Below are 21,549 nucleotides of genomic sequence, written 5' to 3'. Positions count from 1 at the left end.
ATTCCTTCGGACCCGTCGTAACTGCACAGCAGATGCGGATTTCCAGCAACAGGCGAAGGATTTAACTATGAGATTTCAACAGAGGGGATATCCTCGGAGGACGGTGTCCAGAGCTTTCCAATGGGCTAGAAATTTGAATCAAACATCTCTTCTGACAACACACCCTCGATCGCAGGAAACCACTGTGAGGTTCATCACGGAATTCAGTACTAACTGGCACCAGGTGAGACACATTCTTGCTAAAAATTGGGATATCTTGACTTTGGATGCCCAGACATCAGCATGTGTGAGCCCTAGACCTTTGATGATGGCCAAAAGGGTCCCCAATCTACGTGACATATTAACAAAAAGTCATTTCTCACGACCAGTCACTAGATTGAATCGGGGTATCCGCCTTAGGGGATCGTTTCCTTGTGGCGACTGTTATGAAAACTGATATGAAGGCAATTCAGTATCACAATAGACATAGCGATCAGAACACATACAGTGATCTGACAAACACCCAAAATAATAGAACGAGCTCTGAGACGTGGGAACTCTGCAGACCGCAAACCCTAATCCTATCAAACTACACTAAAGGTAGCCGTGGAGCGCTCCTGACCAGAACCTAGGCGCCTCATCACAGCCTGAGAAACTAGCTAGGCCTAAAGATAGAAAAATAAGCCTACCTTGCCTCAGAGAAATTCCCCAAAGGAAAAGGCAGCCCCCCACATATAATGACTGTGAGTAAGATGAAAACACAAACATAGAGATGAAACAGGTTTAGCAAAGAGAGGCCCGACTAGCTGAATAGAACGAGGATAGGGAAGATAACTTTGCGGTCAGCACAAAAACCTATAAATAACCACGCAGAGGGGACAAAAAGACCCTCCGCACCGACTAACGGTACGGAGGTGGTCCCTCTGCGTCTCAGAGCTTCCAGCAGGCAAGAAAAACCAATAAAGCAAGCTGGACAGAAATATAGCAACAAAAAAACATAAGAAACACTTAGCTATGAAGAGCAGCAGGCCACAGGAATGATCCAGGGAAAAGCAAGTCCAACACTGGAACATTGACAGGAAGCATGGATCAAAGCATCAGGTGGAGTTAAGTAGAGAAGTAGCTAACGACCTCACCAGATCACCTGAGGGAGGAAACTCAGAAGCTGCAGTACCACTTTCCTCCACGAACGGAAGCTCCCAGAGAGAATCAGCCGAAGTACCACTTGTGACCACAGGAGTGAACTCTGCCACAGAATTCACAACAGTACCCCCCCCTTGAGGAGGGGTCACCGAACCCTCACCAGAGCCCCCAGGCCGACCAGGATGAGCCACATGAAAGGCACGAACAAGATCGGGAGCATGGACATCAGAGGCAAAAACCCAGGAATTATCTTCCTGAGCATAACCCTTCCATTTAACCAGATACTGGAGTTTCCGTCTTGAAAGACGAGAATCCAAAATCTTCTCCACAATATACTCCAATTCCCCCTCCACCAAAACCGGGGCAGGAGGCTCAACAGATGGGACCATAGGTGCCACGTATCTCCGCAACAATGACCTATGGAATACGTTATGTATGGAAAAAGAATCTGGAAGGGTCAGACGAAAAGACACAGGATTAAGAACCTCAGAAATCCTATACGGACCAATAAAACGAGGTTTAAACTTAGGAGAGGAAACCTTCATAGGAATATGACGAGAAGATAACCAAACCAGATCCCCAACAGCGTCTGCGATTAGCAAAACGTTGAGCCCTCTCCTGGGACAAGGTCAAATTGTCCACCACATGAGTCCAAATCTGCTGCAACCTGTCCACCACAGCATCCACACCAGGACAGTCCGAAGACTCAACCTGTCCTGAAGAGAAACGAGGATGGAACCCAGAGTTGCAGAAAAATGGCGAAACCAAGGTAGCCGAGCTGGCCCGGTTATTAAGGGCGAACTCAGCCAAAGGCAAAAAGGACACCCAGTCATCCTGATCAGCAGAAACAAAACATCTCAGATATGTTTCCAAGGTCTGATTGGTTCGTTCGGTCTGGCCATTAGTCTGAGGATGGAAAGCCGAGGAAAAAGACAAATCAATGCCCATCCTACCACAAAAGGCTCGCCAAAACCTCGAAACAAACTGGGAACCTCTGTCAGAAACGATATTCTCTGGAATGCCATGTAAACGAACCACATGCTGGAAGAACAATGGCACCAAATCAGAGGAGGAAGGCAATTTAGACAAGGGTACCAGATGGACCATCTTAGAAAAGCGATCACAGACCACCCAAATGACTGACATCTTTTGAGAAACGGGAAGATCTGAAATAAAATCCATAGAGATATGTGTCCAAGGCCTCTTCGGGACCGGCAAGGGCAAAAGCAACCCACTGGCACGAGAACAGCAGGGCTTAGCCCGAGCACAAATCCCACAGGACTGCACAAAAGTACGCACATCCCGCGACAGAGATGGCCACCAAAAGGATCTAGCCACTAACTCTCTGGTACCAAAGATTCCAGGATGACCAGCCAACACCGAACAATGAACCTCAGAGATAACCTTATTCGTCCACCTATCAGGGACAAACAGTCTCTCCGCTGGACAATGATCAGGTTTATTAGCCTGAAATTTTTGCAGCACTCGCCGCAAATCAGGGGAGATGGCAGACACAATTACTCCTTCCTTGAGGATACCCGCCGGCTCAGACAAACCCGGAGAGTCGGGCACAAAACTCCTAGACAGAGCATCCGCCTTCACATTTTTAGAGCCCGGGAGGTACGAAACCACAAAGTCAAAGCGGGCAAAAAACAGCGACCAACGAGCCTGTCTAGGATTCAACCGCTTGGCAGACTCGAGATAAGTCAAGTTCTTATGATCAGTCAATACCACCACGCGATGCTTAGCTCCCTCAAGCCAATGACGCCACTCCTCGAATGCCCACTTCATGGCCAGCAACTCTCGGTTGCCCACATCATAATTTCGCTCAGCAGGCGAAAACTTCCTGGAAAAGAAAGCGCATGGTTTCATCACTGAGCAATCAGAACCTCTCTGCGACAAAACAGCCCCTGCTCCAATCTCAGAAGCATCAACCTCGACCTGGAACGGAAGAGAAACATCTGGTTGACACAACACAGGGGCAGAAGAAAAACGACGCTTCAACTCTTGAAAGGCTTCCACAGCAGCAGAAGACCAATTGACCACATCAGCACCCTTCTTGGTCAAATCGGTCAATGGTTTAGCAATACTAGAAAAATTGCAGATGAAGCGACGATAAAAATTAGCAAAGCCCAGGAACTTTTGCAGACTTTTCAGAGATGTCGGTTGAGTCCAATCATGGATGGCTTGGACCTTAACAGGATCCATCTCGATAGTAGAAGGGGAAAAGATGAACCCCAAAAATGAAACCTTCTGCACACCAAAGAGACATTTTGATCCCTTCACAAACAAAGAATTAGCACGCAGGACCTGAAAAACCGTTCTGACCTGCTTCACATGAGACTCCCAATCATCCGAGAAGATCAAAATGTCATCCAAGTACACAATCAGGAATTTATCCAGGTACTCTCGGAAGATGTCATGCATAAAGGACTGAAACACTGATGGAGCATTGGCAAGTCCAAACGGCATCACAAGATACTCAAAATGACCCTCGGGCGTATTAAATGCAGTTTTCCATTCATCGCCTTGCTTAATTCGCACCAGATTATACGCACCACGAAGATCTATCTTTGTGAACCAACTAGCCCCCTTAATCCGAGCAAACAGATCAGATAACAATGGCAAGGGGTACTGAAATTTAACCGTGATCTTATTAAGAAGGCGGTAATCTATACAAGGTCTCAGCGAACCATCCTTCTTGGCTACAAAAAAGAACCCTGCTCCTAATGGCGACGATGACGGGCGAATATGCCCCTTCTCCAGGGATTCCTTCACATAACTGCGCATAGCGGTGTGCTCAGGTACGGATAAATTAAACAATCGACCTTTTGGGAATTTACTACCAGGAATCAAATTGATAGCACAATCACAATCCCTATGCGGAGGTAGGGTATCAGACTTGGGCTCATCAAATACATCCCGGTAATCAGACAAGAACTCTGGGACCTCAGAAGGGGTGGATGACGAAATTGACAGAAATGGAACATCACCATGTACCCTCTGACAACCCCAGCTGGACACCGACATGGATTTCCAATCCAATACTGGATTATGGGCTTGTAGCCATGGCAACCCCAACACAACCACATCATGCAGATTATGCAACACCAGAAAGCGAATAACCTCCTGATGTGCAGGAGCCATGCACATGGTCAGCTGGGTCCAGTATTGAGGCTTATTCTTGGCCAAAGGCGTAGCATCAATTCCTCTCAATGGAATAGGACACTGCAAGGGCTCCAAGAAAAACCCACAACGCTTAGCATATTCCAAGTCCATCAAATTCAGGGCAGCGCCTGAATCCACAAATGCCATGACAGAATACGATGACAAAGAGCAGATCAAGGTAACGGACAGAAGAAATTTTGACTGTACAGTACCAATGGTGGCAGACCTAGCGAACCGCTTAGTGCGCTTAGGACAATCAGAGATAGCATGAGTGGAATCACCACAGTAGAAACACAGACCATTCAGACGTCTGTGCTCTTGCCGTTCAACTCTGGTCAAGGTCCTATCACATTGCATAGGCTCAGGTTTAAGCTCAGGTAATACCGCCAAATGGTGCACAGATTTACGCTCACGCAAGCGTCGACCGATCTGAATGGCCAAAGACATAGACTCATTCAAACCAGCAGGCATAGGAAATCCCACCATAACATCCTTAAGGGCTTCAGAGAGACCCTTTCTGAATATAGCTGCCAGCGCAGATTCATTCCATTGAGTGAGCACTGACCACTTTCTAAATTTCTGACAATATACCTCTATCTCATCCTGAGCCTGACAAAGAGCCAGCAAATTCTTTTCTGCCTGATCCACTGAATTAGGCTCATCGTACAGCAACCCAAGCGCCAGGAAAAACGCATCAATATTACTCAATGCAGGATCTCCTGACGCAAGAGAAAACGCCCAGTCCTGAGGATCGCCGCGCAAAAAAGAAATGACGATCCTAACCTGTTGAACTGGGTCACCAGAAGAACGAGGTTTCAAAGCCAGAAATAGTTTACAATTATTTTTGAAACTCAGAAATTTAATTCTATCTCCAAAAAACAAATCTGGAATAGGAATTCTCGGCTCTAACATAGATTTCTGATCAATAGTGTCCTGAATCTTTTGTACTCTTGCCGAGAGCTGATCCACACATGAAGACAGACCTTTAATGTCCATTGCTACACATGTGTCCTGAACCACCCAAATGTCTAGGGGAAAAAAAAGACAAAACACAGTGCAAAGAAAAAAAAATGGTCTCAGAACTTCTTTTTTCCTTCTATTGAGAATCATTAGCACTGTTGGCTTCCTGTACTGTTATGAAAACTGATATGAAGGCAATTCAGTACCACAATAGACATAGCGATCAGAACACATACAGTGATCTGACAAACACCCAAAATAATAGAACGAGCTCTGAGACGTGGGAACTCTGCAGACCGCAAACCCTAATCCTATCAAACCACACTAAAGGTAGCCGTGGAGCGCTCCTGACCAGAACCTAGGCGCCTCGTCACAGCCTGAGAAACTAGCTAGGCCTAAAGATAGAAAAATAAGCCTACCTTGCCTCAGAGAAATTCCCCAAAGGAAAAGGCAGCCCCCCACATATAATGACTGTGAGTAAGATGAAAACACAAACATAGAGATGAAACAGGTTTAGCAAAGAGAGGCCCGACTAGCTGAATAGAACGAGGATAGGGAAGATAACTTTGCGGTCAGCACAAAAACCTATAAATAACCACGCAGAGGGGACAAAAAGACCCTCCGCACCGACTAACGGTACGGAGGTGGTCCCTCTGCGTCTCAGAGCTTCCAGCAGGCAAGAAAAACCAATAAAGCAAGCTGGACAGAAATATAGCAACAAAAAAAACATAAGAAACACTTAGCTATGAAGAGCAGCAGGCCACAGGAATGATCCAGGGAAAAGCAAGTCCAACACTGGAACATTGACAGGAAGCATGGATCAAAGCATCAGGTGGAGTTAAGTAGAGAAGTAGCTAACGACCTCACCAGATCACCTGAGGGAGGAAACTCAGAAGCTGCAGTACCACTTTCCTCCACAAACGGAAGCTCCCAGAGAGAATCAGCCGAAGTACCACTTGTGACCACAGGAGTGAACTCTGCCACAGAATTCACAACAGGCGACTGTACTATTTGCCCGTATATGCCGACCACAAGAGATTGTTTTAGTAGTCCTCTCGATGATCAGGACTTCCCGCTTTACCACTATATCAATTGCAAAACAAGTTTTGTGGTGTATGCTATTGTTTGCCCATGTCATAAATTTATGTTGGGCAAACTTCTCAAGAACTTAGACGACGAGCGCAAAAACATCTTTCCACAATTAACTTGGCCCGCTCTGACTCTAAAAAGGGCAAAGTTCTGACCCCCATAGCAGCCCACTATCTTCATTACCATGATGCTAAACCTACTAACACACGTTTCTTCGGTCTACAGAGGATATTTACAAATGAGAGAGGTGGTGATCGGCATAGGCTACTGCTACAGAATGAAGCCCGTTGGATTTTTCGTCTCAAATCCCTCTCGCCTATAGGCCTGAATGAGGAACTCGTATATACAGGCTTCCTTGGATAACCTCTAGAATCTTGGAAGCCCAGCATTTATCATCATCCAGTGGAGACTCCAGGATAACCTGTTTGGATCCAACTACATTAGAATTACTCTATTGTTGACGTGGACTTTGGGCATTTTCACATGAACTATTTGGGTTTCCTTGGAGGACTTAGAAGAGACAAGTTCTATGGCTATGGGCCCTGGGACTACTTTTGTGATGGGGATTGTATGTTCTCTTCAAGGACTTGGTGGATATTGATATATATGTGGTTATCTCAAATAATAAATAATTAATCTTTATTTTTATATAGCGCTAACATATTCCGCAGCGCTTTACAGTTTGCACACATTATTATCACTGTCCCCGTTGGGGCTCACAATCTAAATTCCCTATCAGTATGTCTTTGGAATGTGGGAGGAAACCGGAGAACCCGGAGGAAACCCACGCAAACACGGAGAGAACATACAAACTCTTTGCAGATGTTGTCCTTGGTGGGGATTGAACCCAGGACCCCAGCGCTGCAAGGCTGCTGGGCTATCCACTGCGCCACCGTGCTGCCCAGAATGCCTTTAAATAATTATTTTTGGGAAATATGGATATTATATTATTATGTCACTCTATTTCTATTGTTATTAGTTATGGACCAATTAAATCTGAGAATTATTTCCCTACGAATATACAGCAGGGAAGGATCCCTTTGACAGGTATTCAGTACATGCAACACTGTTCTGAAGGGGGAGTTCTGAACCCGGTTTCAGGGGAGTTTCCCTAGATATATATATTCTGGCCTGGGGGAGGAGTTAGTCAGTTAGTGAGGGGAGTCTGTGAGAGGAGAGTGAAGAGAGGGGAAGCAGAGAGAGAGAGTCTGAGAGAGGAAAGCTAGGGCCAAGCAGATGAGTGGTTCTGAAGTTCCTGGATGGAGAAAGGAGAGACAGAGCAGTGACCGAAAGGGGAAGAGAAGCACAGGAGAAGTAAAGAGCTGGAGGGAAGCTGCGACTGAGCTTCCTCCAAGCTGAAGCACAGAATACCGGTAGTCGGAAGACCGAGGTTGTGGGGGTAACTGCATGCCCCACGGCAGAAACCGGCGGACAGGAGATTGTAGGTCGCCTGTCTACCATTAACAACTGAAGGCACAGTAACACATAGAGCCCGGAGTCATCCTGAGAGACACATGTAAAAAGGCTTGAGTTACATGCCATGCGGGTAGTGTCCTACCAACAAGGGGACAGAGAGAATGTGAGGATCTTGTGTGAGGCCTAAGGCAGCAAGGGACTACCACACAGCCTTGAAGGAAAGGCTTCCAACCTCACCAGGCTAAAGGGATTCCTGAATGGCTTCCAAGCCGGCCGGACGATACCAGCACCTGTGATCTGGTACTGTGGACTGTGGAATCCTTCACCAGTAAAAAGGTAAAGAGACTGCAGCCCTGTGTCCTCTAGTTCTTTCTACACCATCTACCATCTGTCCCCACTACATCGGGAGCCCTGGGGACCCAGCTTCACCTGTGGGAAGCCATACTATCCTTAGCCTTAGTTCCTGCCTGCAACTATAGAATATGTTGGTTCGAGTCTCGGGGGAAACTCAAAAAAAAAGAAAAAATGATTTTTTTTGTAATTGATTTTCATTATTTTTAGTAGCATTATAGGAACAAAAAAATTGACTTTTTCTTTACCTGTAGAATACAAATACATAGAAATAACCTGCTGTACACAATATCCAATACCTGCTCTATGTACATGTACAACCTCATTCTGGGGTCACTGACTGCAATACAGATCAAGATTACCAAATCTTCCTATCTACATCATTGTGGGCTGCGGCTCATTGCTGTCAAGATGAGATTGTTGGTTTGCGTCTTGGGGAGAATAGATGACAAGAAGGGAATAGATAAGTTTATTATATGCGCTGAGCAGAGAGATGCGGCCTAACCTCCCTGTGTAGGAACCATGGAGCAATGAAGCCGAGAAAAATCCGTGATGTGCCGAGATTGAGCCCTCAAATCAGGATAGTCCCGCTGAATCCGGGATGGTTGGAAGCTATGCAATAGTGCACAGTGCAATATACTGTAATATGATGATTGCAATATATTAAGATAACATTTTTAATGGGAGGAGGAGTGCTTCTAGAATTACTTGACTCCTAAAATTAAATCAATTGATATTACTGTATATTAACTAAACCATTTCTACTTATTGACTTATCAGGAATACAGAATGATTCCTACATACAGTTTTAGGCATTTCGTCTTTGTGCAGCTGCATGATCTTTCTGACTTACTGTCCAATACAGAACTGTAATATAAATAATATAAGAACAGTGTAAGAAAAAATAAAATGTATATACACACATAAAGGGTTTTCACACAATTGATAGTTATCTCTTATTTATAGGATATGGGATAACTTACTGATCTAAGGGATCCGACCAGTCGGACACCCAGCGATCCCAAATAGAGCCAAGAAGACCGCTGGGCTATTTGCATCAGTCCCATAGACAATGAATGGAGTGGAGATGTGCATGCTCAATCTCTGCTCCATTCAGACAGAGCTCTGCAGAGTCCCATTCTCAGGATTGTGGAGGGTCCCAATTGTGAAAGTCCTAATGATCAGTAAGCTAATGCCCTATCCCATGGATAACCGTCATGTGTGGGATACCACTTTAGGCCAGTCTCACACGTCCAGATAATTCCGGTACCGGAAAAATCGGTACCGGAATTATCCGTGTCCGTGTGATTTCCGTGAACATCAGTGTGGCACACGTGCGGCAGCCGTGTGCCGCCCGTGTGCCAACTGGGTACCACACGGAGCGTGCAGGAGACAGCGCTTCAAGTAAGCTCTGTCCCCTGCATCTGGTGCTAAAGCCCCCATTCATATCTTCTTTCCAGCAGCGTTCGCTGGAAAGAAGATATGAAAAATCCTTTTTTTTTCCCCTCCTCGTGTTTAAAATAAAGATCCCTGTCCCAAACCCCCTTCCCACCCCCTGTGCGCCCTCCCCCCCCCCCCCCCCCCGCTGTTAATAAAATACTCTATGGGAGGTGGAGCCGCATATTCATGACTGTAATGGACGGCACCACGTGACCGCTCATACAAAAGAAGGTGTGGCGAGGACAGGACGCCCCGAGGGAGCCGGGTGAGTATTTTATTAACAGCGGGGGGGGGGGGGAGGGGGGCGCACAGGGGGTGGGAGGGGGCTTTGGGACAGGGATCTTTATTTTAAACACGAGGAGGAAAAAAAAAAAAGGATTTTTCATATCTTCTTTCCAGCGAACGCTGCTGGAGAGAAGATATGAATGGCCGCTTCAGCACCACGTGGGGGGGACAGCGCTTACAGTAGCGCTGTCTCCTGCATGGCACACGGACTGCACACGGACAGCGTCCGTGTGCGGTACGTGTTTTACATGGACCCATTGACTTTAATGGGTCCGTGTAATCCGTGCGCTCCCACGAACACTGACATGTCTCCGTGTTTTGCACACGGACACACGGTCCGTGAAAACACGCTGACATGTGCAGTGACACATTGATTTCAATGTGTCTACGTGAGTCAGTGTCTCCGGTACGTGAGGAGACTGTCACCTCACGTACCGGAGCCACAGACGTGTGAAACCGGCCTTAAAGGGATTTTCCAGCCATAAAAAAAAAAATCTGAAACCTACTTAGAATGTTTAAAAAAAATGGATAAAACAGGCCTATTCAAGTCTAGGGGTGCACAAAAAAAACAAACGGATCCCATGCGGATCAGCTGTGTAGCAATAGATTTTTATGGATACGTTGCCATTATCATTCCCTTAGGGACAGGCCAATTTTTTTCATTTTTGAAGTTTATGTTTTTCCTCCCCTTCTTCCCTGAGCCATAACTTTTTTTCATTTTTCCATCCACGTAGCTATATGAGAATTTATTTTTTTGGAGAAACCAGTTGTACTGTTAAATGACATCATTCATTTTACCATATAATGTAACAAAAAATGGGGAAAAATCAAAGTAGGGTGAAACTGCAAAATAAAAACCACAATCCAGCTTCTGTTTTTTTTTGTTTGTTTTTTTTTTTTTTGGGGGGGGGGGTTGTTTTTATGGCCTTTATTTTGAGTAAAAATGACCAAAAATATGATTCTCTAGGTCAGTACGATTACGGTGATACAAAAGTTGCAAGGTGGTGAAAAGAATGTTGGAAATTCGTAAAATGAAAATTACTTGTGTCGCCATTTTCCAGAGACATATAAAGTATTTATATGGAGCTGTGTGAGGACTTGTTTTTTGCATGTTTTTTGGTGGTCAACCCATTTTAGAGTAGATTCAAAATTTTGTATGTTTGTTGCAGCTGCAAAAAAGAAAAAAAGGAATTCTTACCCAAATCGGGTAAATTCATTTTATGTTTTGAAAGATCGGACTTTTATGGTCGCCACGATACTAAATATATGTATTTATTTCAAATCTTTATTTTTACTGGCGAATTTTTAACTTTTTTTTTTATAACCTATAAAATATTTTATTTTTACTTTTTACTGTATGTTTTAGTTCCCTTAGGGGACTTGAACCTGCGGTCGTCCAGTCGCTTGTACTAAATACAGAAATATCATAGTACTAGATGGTGACCCGACTCTAACGCATCGGGTATTCTAGAATATGCATATCCACGTAGTATATTGCCCAGCCACGTAGTATATTGCCCAGCCACATAGTATATTGCCCAGTCACGTAGTATATTGCCCAGCCACATAGTATATTGCACAGCCACATAGTATATTGCCCAGTCACGTAGTATATTGCCCAGTCACGTAGTATATTGCCCAGCCACGTAGTATATTGCCCAGTCACGTAGTATATTGCCCAGTCACGTAGTATATTGCCCAGCCACATAGTATATTGCCCAGTCACGTAGTATATTGCCCAGCCACATAGTATATTGCACAGCCACATAGTATATTGCCCAGTCACGTAGTATATTGCCCAGCCACATAGTATATTGCCCAGTCACGTAGTATATTGCCCAGCCACGTAGTATATTGCCCAGTCACGTAGTATATTGCCCAGTCACGCAGTATATTGCCCAGCCACATAGTATATTGCCCAGTCACGTAGTATATTGCCCAGCCACATAGTATATTGCCCAGTCACGTAGTATATTGCCCAGCCACGTAGTATATTGCCCAGTCACGTAGTATATTGCCCAGTCACGTAGTATATTGCCCAGCCACATAGTATATTGCCCAGTCACGTAGTATATTGCCCAGTCACATAGTATATTGCCCAGTCACGTAGTATATTGCCCAGTCACGTAGTATATTGCACAGCCACATAATATATTGCCCAGTCACGTAGTATATTGCCCAGTCACGTAGTATATTGCCCAGTCACGTAGTATATTGCCCAGCCACATAGTATATTGCCCAGCCACGTAGTATATTGCCCAGCCACGTAGTATATTGCCCAGCCACGTAGTATATTGCCCAGCCACATAGTATATTGCCCAGCTATGTAGTATATTGCCCAGCCACGTAGTATATTGCCCAGTTACGTAGTATATTGCCCAGCCACGTAGTATACTGCCCTGTCACGTAGTATATTGCCCAGCCACATAGTATATTGCCCAGCTACATAGTATATTGCACAGCCACGCAGTATATTGCCCAGCTATGTAGTATATTGCCCAGCCACGTAGTATATTGCCCAGTTACGTAGTATATTGCCCAGCCACATAGTATATTGCCAGCCACGTAGTATATTGCCATCACGTAGTATATTGCCCAGTCACGTAGTATATTGCCCATCCACGTAGGATATTGCCCAGTCACGTAGTATATTGCCCAGCTACATAGTATATTGCATAGCGACGTAGTATACAGCACAGAGCCACGTAGTATACAGCACAGACACGTAGTATATTGCCCAGCCACGTAGTATATTTCCCAGTCATGTAGTATATTGCCCAGCTATGTAGTATATTGCCCAGCCACGTAGTATATTGCCCAGTCTCGTAGTATATTGCCCAGTCATGTAGTATATTACCCAGCTATGTAGTATATTGCCCAGCCACGTAGTATATTGCCCAGTCACGTAGTATATTGCCCAGCGACGTAGTATACAGCACAGAGCCACGTAATATACAGCACAGAGCCACGTAGTATACAGCACAGAGCCACGTAGTATATTGCCCAGCCACGTAGTATATTGCCCAGCTACATAGTATATTGCCCAGTCACGTAGTATATTGCCCAGCCACGTAGGATATTGCCCAGTCACGTAGTATATTGCCCAGCTACGTAGTATATTGCACAGCGATGTAGTATACAGCACAGAGCCACGTAGTATACAGCACAGACACATAGTATATTGCCCAGCTACATAGTATATTGCCCAGTCACGTAGTATATTGCCCAGTCATGTAGTATATTGCCCAGTCACGTAGTATATTGCCCAGCCACATAGTATATTGCCCAGCCACGTAGTATATTGCCCAGCGACGTAGTATACAGCACAGAGCCACGTAATATACAGCACAGAGCCACGTAGTATACAGCACAGAGCCACGTAGTATACAGCACAGAGCCATGTAGTATACAGCACAGAGCCACATAGTATATTGCCCAGCCACGTAGTATATTGCCCAGCCACGTAGGATATTGCCCAGTCACGTAGTATATTGCCCAGCTACGTAGTATATTGCACAGCGATGTAGTATACAGCACAGAGCCACGTAGTATACAGCACAGACACGTAGTATATTGCCCAGCCACATAGTATATTGCCCAGCTACATAGTATATTGCCCAGTCACGTAGTATATTGCCCAGTCATGTAGTATATTTCCCAGCCACGTAGTATATTGCCCAGCGACGTAGTATACAGCACAGAGCCACCTAGTATACAGCACAGAGCCATGTAGTATATTGCCCAGTCACGTAGTACAGAGGTCCCCAACTCCAGTCCTCAAGGCCCACCAACATGTCATGTTTTCAGGATTTCCTTAGTTTTGCCCAGGTAATAATTGCATCATCTGTGCAATGCAAAGGAAATCCTGAAAACATGACCTGTTGGTGGGCCTTGAGGACTGGAGTTGGGGACCTCTGACGTAGTATATTGTCCAGTCACGTAGTATATAACACTGCCCACACAGTATATAACAGTGGCCACGTAATATCTAGCACAGCCCACGGAGTATATCACACAGCCCACATAGTATATAACACTGCCTATGTAGTATACAGCACAGAGCCACGCGGTATGTAACACAGCCCACGTAGTATACAGCAGTGTGGGCACCATATCCCTGTTAAAAAAATAATTAAAATAAAAAATAGCTATATACTCACCCCTGGGATCCACCGAAGCTCCGGCGATAGGCGCGCGGCTGCCGCCATCTTCCGTTCCCAGGATGCATTGCGAAATTACCCAGATGACTTAGCGGTCTTGCAAGACCGCTAAGTCTTCTGGGTAATTTTGCAATGCATTGCTGGGAACGGAAGATGGCGGCAGGCGCGAGCGGCTCAGCGGACTACGGAGGGTGAGAATAGCAGGTTTTTTGTTTTTTATTATTTTTAACATTACATTTTTTTTACTATTGATGCCACATATGCAGTTGGGGACACACAGGGTTAGTAGCGGCAGTAACGGAGTGCATTACCCGCGGCATAACGCGGTCCGTTACCGCCGGCATTAACCCTGTGTGAGCGGTGACTGGAGGGGAGTATGCGGGTGCCGGGCACTGACTGCGGGGAGTAAGGAGCGGCCATTTTCTTCCGGACTGTTCCCGTCGCTGATTGGTCGTGGGCGTTTTGCCGCGACCAATCAGCGACTTGGATTTCCATGACAGACAGAGGCCGCGACCAATGAATATCCGTGACAGACAGACAGACAGACGGAAGTGACCCTTAGACAATTACATAGTAGATTGATGCGCATAGCACAATTCATGGCCTCCTATGGGAGCACTGTCATGACAGGCACAGGGGTCTTCAGCGGGCCCCCGACTGTCATGCCAACCTGTAGTGGTTGCATTGCGGGGAGCTGTAGGACAGTTACAACAGCGTTTTAATGCCACCCTAAGAGAATGACAGAGGCATTTAATAGGGTGCTCACTTTTTCTCCAAATACAGTAGGAGTACAATAGGAGGTGCACTGACGGTCGCAGACATAAAAGGTCCCCTGTGCAAGAACAATATCTGGGCCCTTCCCAGTCCAATAGTTTATCATAATGCACAATTCCACCTGTTTTGGAGCTCAAATTGAGCCCCCTTACCTCTTGGGCCCCTGTGCGGTTGCACAGGTTGCACCAATTATATGTGTAACCTGACTCCTCACTGTCCAGTCTTGTTTTGACCAAGACCGACTTGAGCTGGGGGGGGGGGGGTTTCAGAGTGAATAATGAGTTCAGGAGGTGGAGGGAAGAAAAGAGGTGGCTCATAAATGGAGAAAGGGGCAGATTTCTAAAAAAACAAAAAAAAGATTAGAAAGTTTATTATATTTACTTATAGTATTGATTTAGGCCTCATTCACAAGTCAGTTTTACGCATACAATTGCTATCCATGGTTTTCACAGATCACAGTCTTACCTGTGATAGTCTGTGAGGCCGTTCACATGTCCATGATTTTTTGAGGACTGAGCGATTTTCACAAACTCTCACAAAGAAAAACTTATTTTTTCTCTGTGTACGATAAAAATTGATGACACTTGGACCAAACTCTAATTAAACTCTGATCAAAGTCTGATCAAAATAATCGGTCCGTTTTTCTCGTGCGTGAAAAAATTGGATATCGGAATGAGGCCTTACGCAAAGTTTGTTGAGATGAGATTGACAATTTAAGTGATGTTTTGGTTGCGTAATTGGACATGCGTGACTATTCCGAATGTACAAAGCACAGACGTCACTGATTCCCTCACAATAGCGCTCCTATCATCTAGACATATGTTACACCAGACTTCTACATGGCCTAAATTGTTAAGAGGAACACCTAACGGGATTACAACATAAAATTATTTTACTTCTCGGGAATTAGCTGGATACATTAAGAACACATATCAGTGAACGTGCGGAAAATTACAAGAAAATGCAATAAAAGTTTAAAAGATTGATCAGTGGGAAGAGGCCACAGAACATCTCTGCGCCTTAGGAGGAAAATTCTGTTCCTTCTTCTGGCCATCCCCGGGATCCTGCAATATGATCATTTCGTATGTTTGCCTCGTCTAATCGCAGCTCCTTGGCCTCCTCCATTAACGGACAGTGGTTGTGAACTCCTCAGACCCTTTTCTCCGGCTTCTTGCGTATATATCGGATTACAGTTTTGCCTGAAGTTGTGGATAACGCGGTGATGATTTAATATGGCAGGCACGTGCAAACAATTGGGTGCTTCATTTTTATGGGATCAATTGAAACAAATTTAGGAGCAGCGAACGTCAACAAATAGTAGAACATTGTGAAATTGGCGAGGGGATCGATTCTAGGAAATTGTTACTGTCAGCGATGGCTATACTGTACAACATTGATCCCCCTAAGAGGAGCATTGGTCAGAGATATCAGGAAATACATGTAAACCTCAAGATGTAAAAGATGAAGCAATTCTGCTTACCCTGGTAGGGTTAGGGTCGATGCTCTCTCCATATCTACCTCTGAGCGAAATGTCACGTCGGCATGTGAAGTGTATAAAGCTCTGGTATCCATCTGGTTAATACAAAAGAAAAAGATAAATATATCCATACATATATATACATCACACACAAGAGAATAGCGCCACCCATTGGCAGTAGCAATCCTATATCATTATTGACCCTTTAAATAGCATTGATTTAGAATCACGACTCCACCCCTCAATGTGTATGGGATGCAGGTACTGATAGCTCAGTTGTTTAATCTGGTGCAGGGGCGTGCTGAGTTGTCAGTGTTTTTGACAGCTCAACCATCCAATCTGGTGCAGGGACGTGCTGAGTTGTCAGTACTTTGACAGCTCAGTCATTCAGTCTGGTGCAGGGCCATGCTGAGCTGTTAGGGTTTTGATTTATAGCTCAGTCGCCCTGATTTACAGCTCAGTCGCCCAATCTGGTGCAGGGGCGTGCTGAGTTGTCAGTACTTTGATTGAGAGCTCAGTCGACCAGTCTGGTGCAAGGGTGTGGTGAGCTATCAGTGTTTTGATTGACAGCTCGGCCAGCCAATCTGAGACTATAAGGTTCTGGGCTTCTTCAGGTGTTCCCTGTCCCAAGTTGCATACACAGTGTAGGAAAGACGAAGTGCAACACAAAGGGATGAGGGAAAGGGGGCCCAACACTAGGGAAGCAGAGAGTTGAGACCCTTAGACAGATCTAACTTCACGCTGTCTCCCCTAAGCGTCCCTATATAGTTTCAGCATCTATCGCAGGGAAGGATACCTAAACCCAGCCTGACCCTAGTAGTAAACCCTGCTTAGGGAAGGACGAGGTAGCGCTGGTTGACCTGCTATAATTAAAGATAGATGGGATAGACAAATAAGGGGAAAACTTAGCTTGAGTGGACTCAGAGAGAAACATAGACGTCCTCCTACAAAAACCAAAGAGGAAGATAACCAACTGCTATAGCTCGAAGCCTCAACAGTGGAAAATGGTAATATCACCAGCAACTCCCATCAGGAACGCGGAAGTCTATAAACACCCCAGTCTAGGCGTGTCAATTAGAGCCTGGGGAGGTTGCCACTGGGTCCTAAAGTCAGAAGCACTAGGAAGGAGTGTCTGCAAAGCCAACTGCTGAGACCTTCTGCAGCTAGAAACAGTGCGACTGTCTGCAGCCTCTGAAACACCCGTAACACCAGGTGATTGCCCAGCTACTTTCGCTGGGCGGTCAGTCCCAGACTTCTGACAAATGTAAATTCAGCTCTTTGTGGTTTGTCTGTCTGTGCCTTGTGTTCTGCTCTCAAATCTTTTTGCTAACTGACCTCGGACCTCGTTCTGACCATCCGTTTTGCCTGCCCCTTTGGCTCTGATCTGCTTTTTCCCTAGTATTCTGACCTTGGATCATTACCTGACTATGCCTTTGTCTCTTCCCTCTGTTTCTGATGTACTCTCCTGGCTTTTGATCTCAGACTCCTTGATTACCCTGACTCTCGGTTCGTCCACGAGAAGCTACTCATCATCACACTTAGAATATAAAACAAACCAGAAAATTCTCCAAATGTAAAAGAACTCCATTTGCAGACAGCTGTTTATGCCCCTGTGTATGTCTAAGCCGCTCGCCAGTGAAAAGGAGAAGATTGGTTATGTGGCAAGGATATTTGAAGGATCAATACAGAATTGATTCCGATAGTTGACAATAGAAATCCCGTTCTCTTCCTTTGTTAAGAAGCTATCTGTCTATACAGGAAGCACTGCAGGGCTCATAAGTCATCCAATGCTGGCATGGAAGTCTCCTTAAAGGGGTTATCTCGTAATCTTTCTTCAGGAGCAATCCACTCCCCAACATCCTGCCTTTCTGATTACTGGGGATCTAGACAGTTTCTGAGTAGTGCTTACAACATATATAGTAAAGAGCTTTCAAGTTTTGCACTCCTTGCATAGAAGATCGGCTATTGGTGAATGATGAAGTGCCGAGCTCTGCTCCTTTCAATGGCTTTCTTCTAGCATACAAAGCAGGTTTGGGTATGGATGTTTCATGTCATACTCTACAGCAGCATAGTACTCAGGTTTGTTGAGCAGTCCCATAGGGACTAAATGGAGCGGAAAGTCACATGCTCTTCCTCTGCTTTATTCCTTGTTTTTGAGATCCACGGGAATCCCAGTGGTTGGACCCTCAGTGATTGGGAAGTCATCCCCTATAAAATGGAGAAGGGAAAACTTCCAAACTTATTACAAACCCTTTAGGTAGATCTCTAACATATAGCTGATGATCCAACTACCAAGACCTTAACAAAGAGATCTTTTTGGTATGGGAGGCACTAAAGGAGTTCTCACAAAAGCGATGCTTCCTTACACACTATTCATTGAGCTCAGTGGACCAAACAACTTGTACATAGAAAATTTAGCGTAAATGATAACTTTACGTAACCATGCCTATCTGAAAAAAACAAAAGTTACACTAGCAGTGCACACTAGTTGGAAAATAGCAAATCTTGCGATAAAATTTTCCACTAGAATTTCAAAGTTTGCAAAAAATAGGTGCAACAATATTAGTAAATATGAACCAACATTTTTAGCAGCTCTTTGCCTTGGCTGCGCAAAAACATCCTATTAGCACTATATGTCTTAGTATTTCATCTATTCACTCCAACTTTAAAGTATATGGACACCTTCTGAAGATTTTTTTTTTACTTAAATATATGTATTTTTTGCCATAAAAGACAAATTGTGCAAACTATTTAAGTAAATCAAATTGTAAAAATAATTTTTAGACCCTAAAAATATGCATTTAGATTAAATAAAAAATGCCTACAAAGATGTCCATACCTTTCAACCACACATGACGTAACAGCAAAACAAAATGAAAATGAATGTCACCCTCCCCAAGTCTGCAAGAAAGGTTCTGTGAAGGGTCCACTTTTGTTTCTGTTAGTTGTATCTGGAATTGCAGATCCTCCCTATCAACTTCAATGGATAAACAAAAAAGTGGACTCCTCTTTCCGATGTCATACAATTCCTCTAACCCCTGCACTCATGCTACTCTTTAGAAAATAATGGCATTAGCATGCCGTAAAACCCTTGTATTTTATTTGGAGACCAGTTATATATATATATATATATATATATATATATATATATATATATATATATATATATATATATATATATATATATATATTTATAAGAATATAATGTACAAACTTACGTCATGTGTTGTAAAATGTGGCAGAGAAAAAGCAGGTAAGAAGTCTCGCAGCATCGGTGGTGGATCTGAACCATCTTAAAATAAATACATAAATAACATGACCATAGGATTATACTGAAACCACATACAATGCAGCAATGTGTATATGACAGGATACGTCAGTGCTATTTAACTTCAGGTGGTGGATATGGAACATTCACAAAAGCATAAGAAAATGTAAATGTTAAGTCCCAAGAAAATGTAATATATATATATATATATACCGTATATATATATATATATATATATATATATATATAGATATATATATATATATCTATATATATATATATATATCTATATATATATATATATATATATATATATATATATATATATAAAGAAGCGAAAGAAGGCAGCACTCCAAATCCTTGTCAAGGTGAAAACAGTGAGGTTTATTCAGCCCACATCTCTGTGCGACGTTTCGGCTCACACTGAGCCTTTTTCAAGCAGTGAGTGGTACCAATAGCTGTGTTTTTATAGGCATAATCTACAAACATTTACATAATTATTCATAAAAAACTGTTACTTCATATATAAATATTCAAATGTGTATATAAATATCTTCTTTGTGCAATCTTCACAGTGCATAGTGCTGGTGTACAATACAATTATATATCCTCACACAGGTTTCTGTTTCTCTTATTCTGCATATCTTTCTATTCATCATTTCATATACTCATCACGTGCTATTAATATTTCATATCTATGAGGTTACCTTCCCCTGCCGCCCACAGAGCACACCACATGGAGGACGCAGGACGCCATTATCGGCGTTCCCTTTTCCTTACTGCGCATGTCCCAGCGTCATAGTACTCAGTCATAGCCTGTTAGCCAATACAAATTCTCCTCTAGAGACCTTTCACTTGCGCATGCGCACTCGGCTCCCATCCGTGCCGCAGCGCCATCTTGGTTGTGGTTTGCTCTTTACTTGCATATATTATTTGTGGTAAGCCTGCTTTTATATAACGGTACATAAATTAATAGTAGCCTATTCTTATGCTTCACTATATTCTTGGCTCGTAGACATTATGTGGCTTAATAGCTTTGCACTCTGGTAACGCGGACATGACCTTCTTCAGGCTATCCCCGCCCACCAATGTACCTTCAGCTAGATTCCCGGCCTTTTACAGCCAAAAATCATTGCCAAACTGTACATCAGGGCGCTAGTAAGTTGCCAAATGTCCATATATATATTTTACAGGCTAACACACTTCACTCTTTTTTATCATGCATTTCTTTTATTACGGCTTTGTACTGGCCAACAGCAATGACAAAATTTCAACCAAAATATATGAAAAATAATTATAATAATTTTGCACATAACAAAGGAAATTTCTTATAATTTATCTCCAGTCTCAGCCTCCATGTGGTTATGCTCCATACATCGACAGATTATGTTGTAACTCTTCATAGATGTGAGGATATATCTAGAAAAAATAAAATCACAATTAAAATTGGAATAAAGTTATCATGACTTTATCCAAATATTCAACTAGAAGTCCATATACATCTAACCACTAGGCATACTTTAAATGGAGCTAATACATATTTGGTTGAATTTTAAATTCCACATTGAGTCCTTTTGGTTTTTGTCATTGCTGTTGGCCAGTATAGAATAGGCTACTATTAATTTATGTACCGTTATATAAAAGCAGGCTTACCACAAATAATATATGCAAGTAAAGAGCAAACCACAACCAAGATGGCGCTGCGGCACGGATGGGAGCCGAGTGCGCATGCGCAAGTGAAAGGTCTCTAGAGGAGAATTTGTATTGGCTAACAGGCTATGACTGAGTACTATGACGCTGGGACATGCGCAGTAAGGAAAAGGGAACGCCGATAATGGCGTCCTGCGTCCTCCATGTGGTGTGCTCTGTGGGCGGCAGGGGAAGGTAACCTCATAGATATGAAATATTAATAGCACGTGATGAGTATATGAAATGATGAATAGAAAGATATGCAGAATAAGAGAAACAGAAACCTGTGTGAGGATATATAATTGTATTGTACACCAGCACTATGCACTGTGAAGATTGCACAAAGAAGA

The sequence above is a fragment of the Ranitomeya imitator genome, chromosome 9 (assembly GCF_032444005.1).
Source record: "Ranitomeya imitator isolate aRanImi1 chromosome 9, aRanImi1.pri, whole genome shotgun sequence".
In the NCBI taxonomy this organism is placed as follows: Eukaryota; Metazoa; Chordata; class Amphibia; order Anura; family Dendrobatidae; genus Ranitomeya; species Ranitomeya imitator.
This window is presented reverse-complemented; position numbering follows the sequence as displayed.